The 12,658-nt window shown below is 39.8% G+C and overlaps 1 protein-coding gene across 6 annotated transcripts in view; it reads right to left on the reverse strand.

Annotated features, from left to right (window-relative positions):
* Mpped2 (metallophosphoesterase domain containing 2) overlaps positions 1-12,658 on the reverse strand; it is a 173,803-nt gene that overhangs the window by 87,206 nt on the left and 73,939 nt on the right. The window contains exon 2 of one of the 6 annotated variants that reach the window (XM_074043373.1): positions 7,003-7,100. The exons of the other annotated variants lie outside the window; for them this stretch is intronic. The gene's annotated coding sequence lies outside the window, so the exon portion shown is untranslated. The remainder of the gene's footprint in view (positions 1-7,002; positions 7,101-12,658) is intronic. 6 annotated transcript variants of the gene reach the window in all.

Consider the following 12,658-nt stretch of genomic DNA (forward strand, 5'->3'; position numbering starts at 1 on the left):
TTACGAGCAAGCCAGAGTGAATGATTTAATTAAGGAAGCTTAATGTGAAAGAGAAATTTTTTGGAAGGGTGTTTGTGTGTGGGGGTCAAGTTCTGTCATCGACCTGCTTGGATTTGAGCATTAACAACTATAAAGATTATGCTAGAGAGCCCTCATAATTTCAGGAGCACACTGCAAATGTAGCTGCTAATACTGAAGTGGTCTTTAAGACTGAGATTATGTTTCGTAATGTTACAAATTTTCTTTAGCTCTTAATTTTTTAGTTCCTAGAATTGCATATATAGTATGTGAGTTAATGAAGAGGCTTAAGGAAGAGATTAAAGCAGTTGGATAGAAATTAACACTGCAGAGTGGTGCAACCAGAAACACTGAGGCCAAGAGTCTAGGGACAACCTTGATTACCAGTGCTGTGTGACAGAGACTTTGGCTTCAGTTATTTGCAAGACCATGGTGAAGAGCTCACTAAAAGGAAGAAGTCTCTCTCAAATGCATGTTTGTGCAAGTTGGTCAATTAGAAGTGTGATATATGTTCCCATCTACTTAGATAGGATAGTAATGATATTTTTCACAATTCCTACACTTGAAGCATAGATGGAAGATGGATTAACAAGGTCACAAATTCCCATCACTGCATATGTTGGAAATCTGTGAGGGCCCACAACTCTATGTCTCTGTAACTCCATTGGCTTGATCTTAAACCCTTAGAGTCACCTGTGTTCCTCAAGCCAAAACAGACTACAATGTTTGCTTGCACAGTAATCTGTTCCAAGGCAGATCATGCCTGTGTGAATCTTTGAGCTCGTCTCTTGTACACATCACACTGTGGCTGTCCAGCTCTCTTTAATCATTCATGATGATGGACTCGCTGTAAGCTCTTTCATTATGTACCACAGCTTTTGCAAAAGGGCTTAGTTTCTCAATTTGTCCTCATTTTAGAGCTTTAGTTTGGAATGGGTGAGACCATGACCCTGGGAGGAGTACATTTTTCCCTTTCTGACCACTTGTTTTTTTTTTTTTAAGAAGAAAAGGTAAAACTGCTGCAAAGTAAATCTTCCTCAGAAAGACAAGCATCTTCGGTGTCTTTTAAATCAAATTTTGGAGAGTCAGCATAGAGAAGTAACCACCAAAATGAACAGTGCAGAAACAGTGATGATATTTACACATCGCCAACAAACTCATCTCTTTCTGAGAATCCAAGAGTAGTTTCCAACTTCCATCCACTGTTACCTATGTTATGAGATTGTCTGACATATTTTCTTTTTTGCCGAACTGACCTTTCATCTATAATCTGCCAACCTTTATGTTTTATATGAGAAGTGTAAGCAGGGCAGCTGACAAATCTCCTGTTACTTGATGGCATTTTCATTTTTTTTTTCCAGACTAGATTAATTTGGAAGGCTCTGCAGTGAAGCTTCAAACTTCTTGGTATTCAAATAGCGTCACTTTCAAATTGTCAGACAAAGAGGTGCCTGCCTTTATCCATTTTATTCAGATCAGGCCATCTGAGCTAACCTGCTTGAATAAAAACCAAGGCCATATATAGTTATTTTAATATGGAAAAAAAAAATCCTTGCTCTGAATGACTTAAAGAACTCTACCAACTAGCCTGTTCCATCTTTCCTAATGAGACGCAAGATTATTTTAGGTGGAATGGAGATAAATCTATCATAAAATGTGAAGTACTTTGGTATATTTTTCCAAATACACATCTGGAAAAATAGAATACAATAATGTAAGTGATGATATATAGCTTCTTTTTTTTCTATTTCTGTATGTGAAATAAGAGGTGATTTATAGGAAACTGCTGAATCAATAATAGTATAGGTAATTCACAAGTACAGCAAAGTGATGATGGTAGCAAGTGAATGAATGAAATGGGGGAAACTAGCTATCAGCTCATGGTAGCGCTACACACTATAAGTGAGTTGATAAGCGATTAACATGTGAGCCCTATTGCATGTCTTCTGCACTTAGCAGCGCCCCATAAATAGATACTCATGAGATGAAGGTCAAGTGGGTCCTTGTTGCTATTTAACAGTTTGAATTGCTCCATACTCTTTCCACTACCTACTCCCCAAAGCAGCCATCATAAAATTTTTCTAGGTTCTTCTCCAGCTCCCAGGCTCCCTCTGATACTTGCTGGACACACAATATTTCCCCTAACCCATGGATAACGAGGGAGGTAGGATCTCCTCATTCCCTCCTCTTAACTTTCTAACCACTAGCTATATGTCTCATCTAGTCTTTCTGATAATTGGTCTCTTAATCTCATTTTTCTCATGCCCACTGGCACCTTTATCTCCCAGACAGCTCCTCTGCTTAGTATTTCGGGTCTTTCTTTAGCCCAGAAATCTCCCTCTGTAAGGAATTTACACTTTCCCATCCCAATAAAATAAAAAATAAGCAACTTTTGATATGTACATCGGTATGCATCCATTACGCAAGACCCTAAACAGGTTTTGACATTGCTGCTTCTTTGAGATGCTTCCTCATTTCACTTTAAAGTTCTTAAAATAGAAGTCTAGAAGCTTACAGCTGGTAGGCTAAATTCAACCCACAGATATGTTATGGTTAGCCCTCAACTCAGTTTTGCTTTTTAAAATTGAACTAACATTTAGAACTCAGGAGATGTCACACACACCAAAAAAACCTAGGTTTCCAGCCTCTTCCATTCTCCAACAGACCTCCCTACTCCTTTTTCTGCTCCTACCTGGCCCACTCACCACACCTGCTTTGCCTGATGAGTCAAGATATTAGTAGAGTGAAGACCTGCAGATAAATGGTTACTAAGAATTTATCTCTTCTTTCATTTATATTCTCCTCCAAAAGTTTTCCTGGAATGTCCTTAATAACTTTCTGAGGGCCAAAGCCACAGCTTTTCCTCAATTCTTACCCCTGTTGATCCCACCACAGCAACATCACTGTCTCTGAAAGTAGTCATTTCCTTGATTACTGACATGGGACTCAAAATTCTCCTCCCTGTCTAATATTTTCCTTCCTCTCTCTTCTTCCTCTTTCCCTTCCTCATCACATCTCATTTGCAGCTTACTCCATGACACTTCTCCTTCGTTACTTCTATGGGTATTAATTAATGCTGTCTTACCATACTTTACCACATTTCTGTTCTTCACAATTAAATGTAAATGATTACAACTTAAACTGTGGAGTCAGCATGGGGTTAAAAGCAGGGACTCAGCAGACTCCACCATGTATTAGCTCTATGATCTTGGACAGACTATGTTCTCAAAAATGCACTAGCAAAACAAGGATAATAATAGCACCTAAAGGCAAAGACAAAATGAGGTAAAGTCTCTAAAGCAGGCATGATATAAACAAACAGTCCATGCTAAATATTAATGCTCCAGTTTTTCATTTTTGCTTTTCACATGTGACTTGTCTCCCTCTAGACTTGATCATGGCTTGTGATTCCTTGTTTGGCCCAAAGTACCCAGTTCAACACTTCCTAATGGCAGGCATGCATTCATATTTGCCAAGTAAATGATGGAACGAATGAGCACCTGCAAGATTCACAGGGCATTTCTTAGAATTCCAGAAACTGAATTTGTCTTGTCATATTGGACTATGACAAAGTTTAATCCCATGTCACATTTTCTTCCAAGTTTAAGTCCTCATGAAGTGTCTTGTTCTGCTCCCCCACCCCCCAACATCTAAGGCAACCAACTAACCTCGAATTAGTCCTTTTAAAACTACAGTTTTCTCAAGTATAAGTGGGAGAGAATAATGCTACCTCTGTGGTTTGGTAAGAATTAAAGAGGATTCTGCACATAAAAAGCCTGCACTCAGTGCAAAGGCACTGTCATTATTCTCGAATAAAATCATCTGAAGATGGAAAAGAAAACACTGATTTTTCTAATGGCAGAATCTAGCAATGGTTCAATGTGTCCTTTAAGCAATAAAAGTGTTATCAAGGGCAATAGGGCAGTGGGATGTAGAGGTAAAGGTGGGGTTGTCTTGAGGCCTCCAACTTACACACAATTCCAGCTTCCTTTGTCTAGGTGATGCTATCCTGGCACATAAGCACACCACTTCCTTTGTCCTTCTCCTGTCCAGACACCCATCGCTTCCAATATTTACTGAATACAGAAAATGGGCCAGGACTGGCCCCTCACTCACAAATGAACAGTCTAACCGGAGATGGATGAAATTCAGACTTCATTTCTCTCAAGAGCTAATATTTGCTTAAAACGCCTCCACTTTCTTTTTAGAGTCAGATGGGGGGTGGTCTTTTTTTGGAAGGGTGGTCTTTTTTGGGGGGGGTGGGTTTGAGACAGGCAGTCACTGTGCGGCCAAGGCTAGCCTCAGACTCTTGGACCTCCTGCCTCAGCTTCCCAAATTCTGGGATTATGCATGTGTACTACCACTCTGGCTGGAGATGCTCTTTCTGTGAGTTTGTAGCAAAGATTGCAATATCTAGAAAAGTTTAAAACATTCAGCTGTGAATATGCCTAATGTAAATCTATGGCAACTTTAGAGCAAGTGCACAGAAACTCTGGACATTAATTGTATCACTTACAGTGGCTCGCATGACTCACAGCACATGAGCTGGAGAGTCCTCCGAGACAACCCAATCTGGTGGTTTGAGAGCTGTGCTCTGTGAAGCCTCTCTAAGACAACACGAGAAAAACAGCAGGAAGCACGGAAGGGACCTGCTCCTGTGTTTACCAGAGAAGCTCTGTGTTGCTGGATTTTAAAATGTTAGGAGAGTTATTTGAAGAATGTTCTCCATAAAAAATTAAAAAGAAAAACCACAGGTTCATCCAACTCTATTTCATTAATGAAGGAACCCAGTGCTAGAGAGATGATGCCACTTGCTATGCAAAGTCACAGTCTATGTTGGTGGCACAAGGGGGACGAGAAACTAGTTCTTTTTGCCTCCCAAGTCAATTTTCTTTTAGATGAATCCAAATTTATAATAGCTCGATCAAGTGGCTGAGGCCTACCTGTCACATGTTTCATGCCATTCCCCACCTATGGTGAACTTTTCTCAGGTTCTAGGTGCTATGTCCCTTTTTGTTTATACCATGAAACAGAGTCCCCCTCCCCCCCATTCTAGACGTTTCTCTATCTACATCACGGGCTTTTCCTCCACTGGACATGAGGAGGAGATGCCAGCCTCATGCTATGACAACACACATCATGGTTCAATTTAGGCATTGCCCAAATGCTACTGCAACTACTGGTATACTTTCTTGCCTACTACCTCCCAGGATAATTCAGGAGTCTTCTCAAGGAAGGCCAACTTTATGTGAGGCTCCAGAATTTAAAAACTAGAATGAAACTCAAATTAGGAGAATGGATGTCTGAGATAATAACCCCGGTCACCTCAAGATCCTAGGGAGATTAAAAGAAAAACAAAACGGTGAATTGAACCAAGTGGAAAATAATAGACAGCAATGAGAGGCAGGGTGCATATACATTATTGTAGAATGAACGTATATAAGCTCAGCTTTGGCCACACAAGATTTCCTGGCTAGCTTGCCAATAAAAAATAATGTCTCAAAATTAAGTATCATATAACTGCAACCTATTTTTCTGTTATAAATCATTAGAGAATATATTTTTCTACAAAATTCAAGTTCAAGTCAATCCAAAATCCACGGCAAATCTCAGCATATTCGCTTTTCTTAGGAATCTACCTTCCATCTGCTTTCACCTGGTCTCTTCATTCCTCCTGAATGGGAATTATGGGAAATAAGACAACCAAAATGGCTTATCAATTTGTGGCTAATGACAAATACCACTTTTCCCATACCCTGTTTGTTTGTTTGTTTGTTTGAATTCAAGGAACTGATAAGGCTAAATGGTTGTAATCTATTTTCTTCTGCTAAAGCCAAGGAAAAACCCTAGCATAGAGCAGTAGTTCTTTGTGAAGGAGGATCCAAAAGCCAACATGGCTCATCAAATTTCATTAATAAAAGAAAACCTGGCTTTATAAAGCTGACAAACTACATGATCTCTAATACCTTGGCTCCCTCCCCTCGATTCTCTTAAATTATAGCTTCTGAAAATATATAAGGAAACCAAAATTATCTGTGATATAAGACTCTGAGTAAGCAAAGCTTAATCTATAGCAGGAAGAAAAACAATAGAGAGATGACAGTCAGGACAGAAAGAGAACTCCATGGCTCCCAGGTGCCCAGGAAAATCAGATCCATAAACAAAGCCTTTAGGCTCATCTTTCCTGGGAGTATACTAGGAAATAACTTCACTTTCTAGGATAAGAATCCAAAAGCTATACAGTCCTATTATCAGGGGACTATTTCTAAACAAAAGACATGCATGGTAATTCGAACACATTTCCAAAGCCTTCAGCATGCATGAGCCAGTGTCAGGGGCCTGTTTTAAAATACTGGTCAGTAGTATAAAAGGACCATGGGGTACCCTCACGATAAAGGAAAAGAATTTTTCCTGTTTGAAATTATGATTATATTTTTAATATTGTAACTCCAAGGAACAGGAAATGTTCAAACTCTTGAAGACTTTACTCCACTGAGGAATAAGAATTTCCTGGGCCTAAAATTGACCAAACAGAAAATTCTGCAGGAGAATGAAAGGGAAAACAATAAAACCAGTGGCCAAGAGAATAAAAGAACTATGAGACTCAGAGATGGGCTAAGGAGACATTTCATCTCAATTCCTTGCTTACTGATTACTGGAGACTGATAGCACAGAAGGGCTGGGTTCAACCTAGGCAAGGGGAGGGGCTCTGTCATCTATGAGGAGGCAGAGACCACCTTTCACTGCGGTACCCTAACACCTAGAAAAATGCTTGGCACTTAGTTGGTGCCCACTGCCTACTTGTTAAACGAATGAAGAGACCTCCAGAACTCCTTCTTGGCTCCACATTTGCACTCACTTGCCTCAGCTGTAAAACCACCAGAAACATTCAGTCGGGGCAAGCTCCGTCTCTGACCTCAGTCTGTCCCCCGTCAGGCTCCATTAATTTTCACAAGTCCTGACAGCTCTCACGTTAATACTCACACTTGCTGATGGAGCCACACAGCAGGTTCAGACTGCTACCTTCTCCTCTGAAACTCATGCATTAGGGTTTCTTCCATGCTTGCAATGGGAAACCAAGTCTAAGAAATATTAAACACAGAAAACTATATTACAATAATGTCAGCGCTAAGCCAGAAACCCAGGAGAATGCAAGCGATGTGGCGTGACAGCCCAATGGTACACTGCAGGAATTAAAGTGTAAGAAGCCACACCTAAAATGTTCTCTCATCCTCTTCAACCTCTTCCATAAAAAGAATCCCAACACACCAGAGATGGTATAAATCATAATCCACACAAAGGAAACAAGAGTCCATTCCCCTTCCTGCCAGGAGGCAGACTCTTGCTGGACCCAAATAGTCACCACCATATTACACTGATGGTAAGTAACATAACTGAGATGTACAAAGTATGAGGGAGTAACCAGTAGTACCCACCATTTTTAGGGACCAGAAAACAGCTCAGAGATGTGATTGTAGCCCAGCAACTTCTTGTTTTGTATGCATTCCTGTCTCAACCATAACCTTATTCCAATGTAACTTATTATGACTTACATGTATGCACACAAATTACTCACACTCATATGTACGTAAAGATGACCACAAGGTAGTAAGGGGAATAACAATATCTTCTTTGTTTACTGATTGAGAATCTCTAAGTTGACACCCAGGCCAACAGGATGTGCTCTACACATAGAGCTCTGCAGTAACTCTGCATGGAAGCCCAACACCAAGTTTACTTCTATACTACTATCTGGCTGGACAAGTCTCCTCCTTTGTTTTATCCAACATTTCCCTTACTAAAGAGGGAGCTGACTTGAGAAGAGATATACCACATACAACAAATTTGATCCAAATGAACCATCTAAAAACCCTTCCATCTCCCTCCTCCAACTTCAGAAAACTAGGTCCAAATCAGGGTTTCACTGGACAGCCCCAAGAAAATTGGGTAAACACTGTCAAGTCTCATCTAATCCAATGTGTGCACGTGTGTGTCACTCTAGCTCATAGGGCTGTATGAATAAAGGAAAGAGCATGGGCTTCGGAGTCACACAGACTAGGGATCGATCAGGTTCCTACTTCTGCCTCTTTTTTCCTGTGACACTCAAATTGAAAACATATTATTTAAATTTGATATTATCCCTCAGAATAAAAGGAGAATAATTACATAACTGACCTAATAAAGTGGATGTGATAATAGTCGACTGGAAAGGACCGAATGCAATGATTGACCCACAAATGATGATGATTATGATTAATTTCATTTCATTTTTAAATTGTGACTTCTTTCAGATTAAGAAGCCTGTCTCCTATTTCCTTCCTTACCACTTTAAGAGAGTATTCAGTAAATATCTGTAATAAACTAGAACTATCAGCTAACAAAGTCTATGATGAGCTGAAGGATAGTATGTTGGGAATTTTTTCTCTACAAAGCCTTTAGAAACCGACTGAGAAAAAGGTGTTCCTTCTAGCAATAATTATAAAATAAGTGGGAATTATTCTACTGAATAATTAGAGGAACAAATGCAAATCCTATGTGTTTGCATTTTACACTACTAAGTATGGTGAAGCTCAAATTAAGTAAAAATAACACAAGGCATAAAGGCCACATCTTTTAAAAGAAATTGCAATTGTAGAGGCTTTTTAGATTCCTCCCTCTTTAACCTTGCAAATAGGAATAAAAATCCTTTTGTAATAACTACTATTATTTTTGTGTGCTGAAATCACATTTGGGCAGATGAATGCAAGATTTCAGTGTGTAGCAACTCTGAGGGGCTGGGCCACAGAGCCAGAATGGAGGGTTGACAGTAGAAATAAAATCTCCATCTGAACAGCACCGCTGGGGCTGGATGAAAATGGTCTTCCAGAACTTGATTAAAACTAAATTGAAAAAGAACATATTTGGCTAATATTACATTAGACTAAAATATAGAAATGAACCCTAATACTCTTGAAATCTAATAAGAAAAAGCTATCTCAATTTCCAAACTTTCAAAGCATCTCCTTTAAATGCATCACAGATCAATTTACATGGTACTTTTGCCAATAAGCAAAACCAAATCACAGGTTCCAATTGGCTTATATTGGAAAGTGTGAGAGGAAATGCTAGAAAATGCAATTACTGCAAACAAACTCCATTTTCTCCCCTCTGAAGGGAATTTCAGGGAATATTTTATTGCCATCAAATAATATTTCTGAAGGCATCCATACACAATTCTATTTTCTTTTCAGAGTCCCTGTTCCCTGTATAATCTAATCCACTCTTCAGACTACCTTGAAATTTAGAGAAGTGCCTACGAAAGGGGATATTACCTTGCTCATACGTCCTATGTCAATTTTAATAATTTGTACTCTGGACAGGCAGCTGCATAGAGTAAAATTTAGGATCCAATAAAATTGACTTTCCTCATTTTATAACTCAAAATTTTAATGAAGCATTTCAAGACTAAAATTTAAAAGAAATCTCTCAGGAAAGGTTATTTTGATCAATAGTGACAGTGATAAGATAGAGAGAATGGAGACCACATTTATTTCATCTTCCATTTTTGCTTTTCCACACCCCTGTACCAGCAACAATTTCTATTAGTAAGAACTCCATTTAATCAGAACAACTAAGAAGACTTCCCAGAGGGGAGGGGTAGTGAAGTCATACAGTTTCCTTCAGTTAAGGTTTGGTTCCATTGGAAGATCAGCAGTAAGTGTCCTTGGAAATAACTTGGTGGCCTAATGCCACACCTCCCTTCTGTGAAGATGCAGCACAAAGGATGTGCTATGACTCCTTAGGAGGCAAAGATTTCTGCAAAGTTTATCATGGCCCTTGGGAGGAGAGTGGAAAGTCTGTCGTCCTTTCTACACAGTCTTCCACTTTCTAGAGAGCTTACTGCCCACATGTTATCTACACCTCAAGTGATATATTTATATTGTGTCTTCCTAAATCCGTGTTTTCTCACAGGTAGCACGCATAATGTATAAGGTGTTCTTTAAAACTCTCCTTTAAGTAATTCAGTTACATATTTTAAGGTATCTATGTAATCACAGGTGGGGAACACAATCCGTCTGCTGAACACTGTCCCAGAGACAGAATAAAATGAACAAAAGAAGAAAACAAACATGCCATTGTTCTGGGAGGGACATTTGTTCTTTTATCGGACATTGGAAGTCAGGTGAGCATATCTTGCCTTTGCCTTAAATTGTTACAATACATGTCACCTTCTGTCCCTTATCTTACATATCAATACCTTCTGGCAAAGCATGGCTTTCCTGAGTCTTTTGGATGACTTCTGTTATGGCTGAATTGTTTCTCTCTCAAATTTATATAAAAAAGTCCTCACCCTCGGTACCTCATAATGTGACTATGTTTGGGGACATGGCCTCTAAAGAGGTGATTAAATTGAAGTGAGGCTGTTAAAGTGGACCCCAACCCAGTATGACTGGTGTCCTCACAAGAAGAAATACGGACTTACAAACACTAGGGACTCAAATGCACTCAGGAAAGGCCATGTGAGGACGCAGCAAGAAGACAGCCATCTGCAAGCCGAGGAGAAAGGCCCCAGGAGAAACTTGAGGCCATGACCTTGGACTTCTAGCCTCCAGAACTGTGAGAAAATAAATGTCTGTTGTATAAGCCACCCAGCTTAGTATTGTGTTATGTCAGCCTCAGCAAACTGACACACCTCTCTAGAGGTCTTTGCTTTCGTTAGTGATTCCTCATTAAAGCTGGGGTCATCCATACAAATGCAAGCCCGATCATACATACTCATGCACTTAACACTCACCCACTTTAATGTCCTTCTAGGTTCTCTAGTGTTGCCCACAGACAGAAAGCCAAACTCCCTGGTGTGGTGTGGTGTGATGTGATGTAGCCCCAACCAGACACTCCTCTACTCACACCTTGGGCTCTGGGTTTGATAAGTACATGCAATTCACAGAAGGAGAATTTATCTGCAGAAGTCTCTTTCCACCTGACTAAGGACCTTGGGAGGGTTCAGACTACATTTTATTCATCTTGTATTTCCAGCAGATTTTATTATCGATCAAATGAATGAATGAAGAAATAACTCTATTCTCCTTGAGAATCATATGCATATGAGTAGTTTGTACCTCAACTTTGGATTCAACATGGCCTTGAATTACACTTATTTTTATTTATACCTATTTTTATTTTCTTCTTGGTTATAAATATACCCTGAGGTATACCACTCATTTGCTACTGAGAAACTAAGCCTGATTTTTTTTGGGGGGGGCGGAGTTATTTTGTTTTGTTTCTTTTTGAGACAGTGTCTCACCTTGACTAACTTTGAACTTGCAATCCTCCTGCCTTAGCCCCTGGAGTGCTGAGATTACAGACATGCACTACCATGCCCAGTGAAGTCCAACTTTAAAAGCCTTTTATAAAGCAAAGAGGGTTTGTTAGAGAAGACACAAAAGGGCAAAGAGATTAACCTAAACATAATAAGGACTCGTTGTAAAAGGAACGAATGAAATACACACATCATACAAGTAATGTGATGCCATTTCAAAAGAGAAGGGAATTATTGCTGCATGTTTAACATTACTCACACAAAGATTTTTCCAGCCTTTCTTCCCAGGATTTGGAATCAATAGATGGAGTTAATGGAATGGTTCATTATTATGAGGAAGGTGCCTGTATTTCTTCCTCATTGTATCCCTTCATCTGAAAGCTTTCACCCTTAGGCCTCTCAGGCAAATCACTACTGTTTTGACAGCTGGCTTAGGAGAGTCCACTCTTTATAAATGAGCCTACTGCCCAGGCACACATAACAAAAATGTGCATCTTCTCAGGCCCCTGAGTCACGGGGTCACATGAAAGAATCCATGCTAACTTACGTTCAGGGACAGCTCTTTCCTTTTCCTTCCAACAGAAAAATCAAGGGGCAATGGGGTATTCCTGACCTCCTCTACTCTAATTCTAGGCTTATTAAAAATTTAAACTTCCAGTGTCCTCAGAGATCAGTCGTCTGAGGAATGGAAACTGAGATCTAGAAGGCTACATGACTCCTCTAAAGTCACCCAGTGACTTAATTGCTACATGCAACCACTGATATTGCAGACCAATCTCCTCTTCTACTGTATGACCCAATGATCAGTCAATTTTTGAGTCAGAGATAATTTACATAACTTGCTTTACAAATAAGAAAATTTTAATCCAGAGAAACTGAGAGGCCTTTCTGGAGTCCTATGATCACGAATGCTGATTCCTGAAATCAATCCACCACCACTTACAAGTGTCATCCAATAACATCCAAGGCGTATAGTCACTCATTTCTTCTTATCTCACAGACCCTGAGCACTGATCAATTTTCGTTCTTAGATACTCTCTCTGTTATGGTGTGAATCTGAGATGTCCTCCAAAGGCTCATGTATTGGGGACTTGTTTGCCAGTTAATGGGCTTTGGGGAAGTGATTGGATTCTGAGGGCTCTGTTCTAATCAATGGATTTGCAATACGATGGCATTATTAGGAGATGGGGCCTAGTTGGGGGAGGTGGGTCTCTAGGGATGTGCTCTGGTAAGATACACCTTGTCCCCATCCGTTCCTATCTTGCTGTCTGCTTTCTGACTGCCATGAGGTGAGCAAAATCTTCCCCCTGCATGCTCCTCCTGCCATGATTTTCTGCCTCA

This window comes from Castor canadensis, chromosome 1, assembly GCF_047511655.1.
Source record: "Castor canadensis chromosome 1, mCasCan1.hap1v2, whole genome shotgun sequence".
Classification (NCBI taxonomy): Eukaryota; Metazoa; Chordata; class Mammalia; order Rodentia; family Castoridae; genus Castor; species Castor canadensis.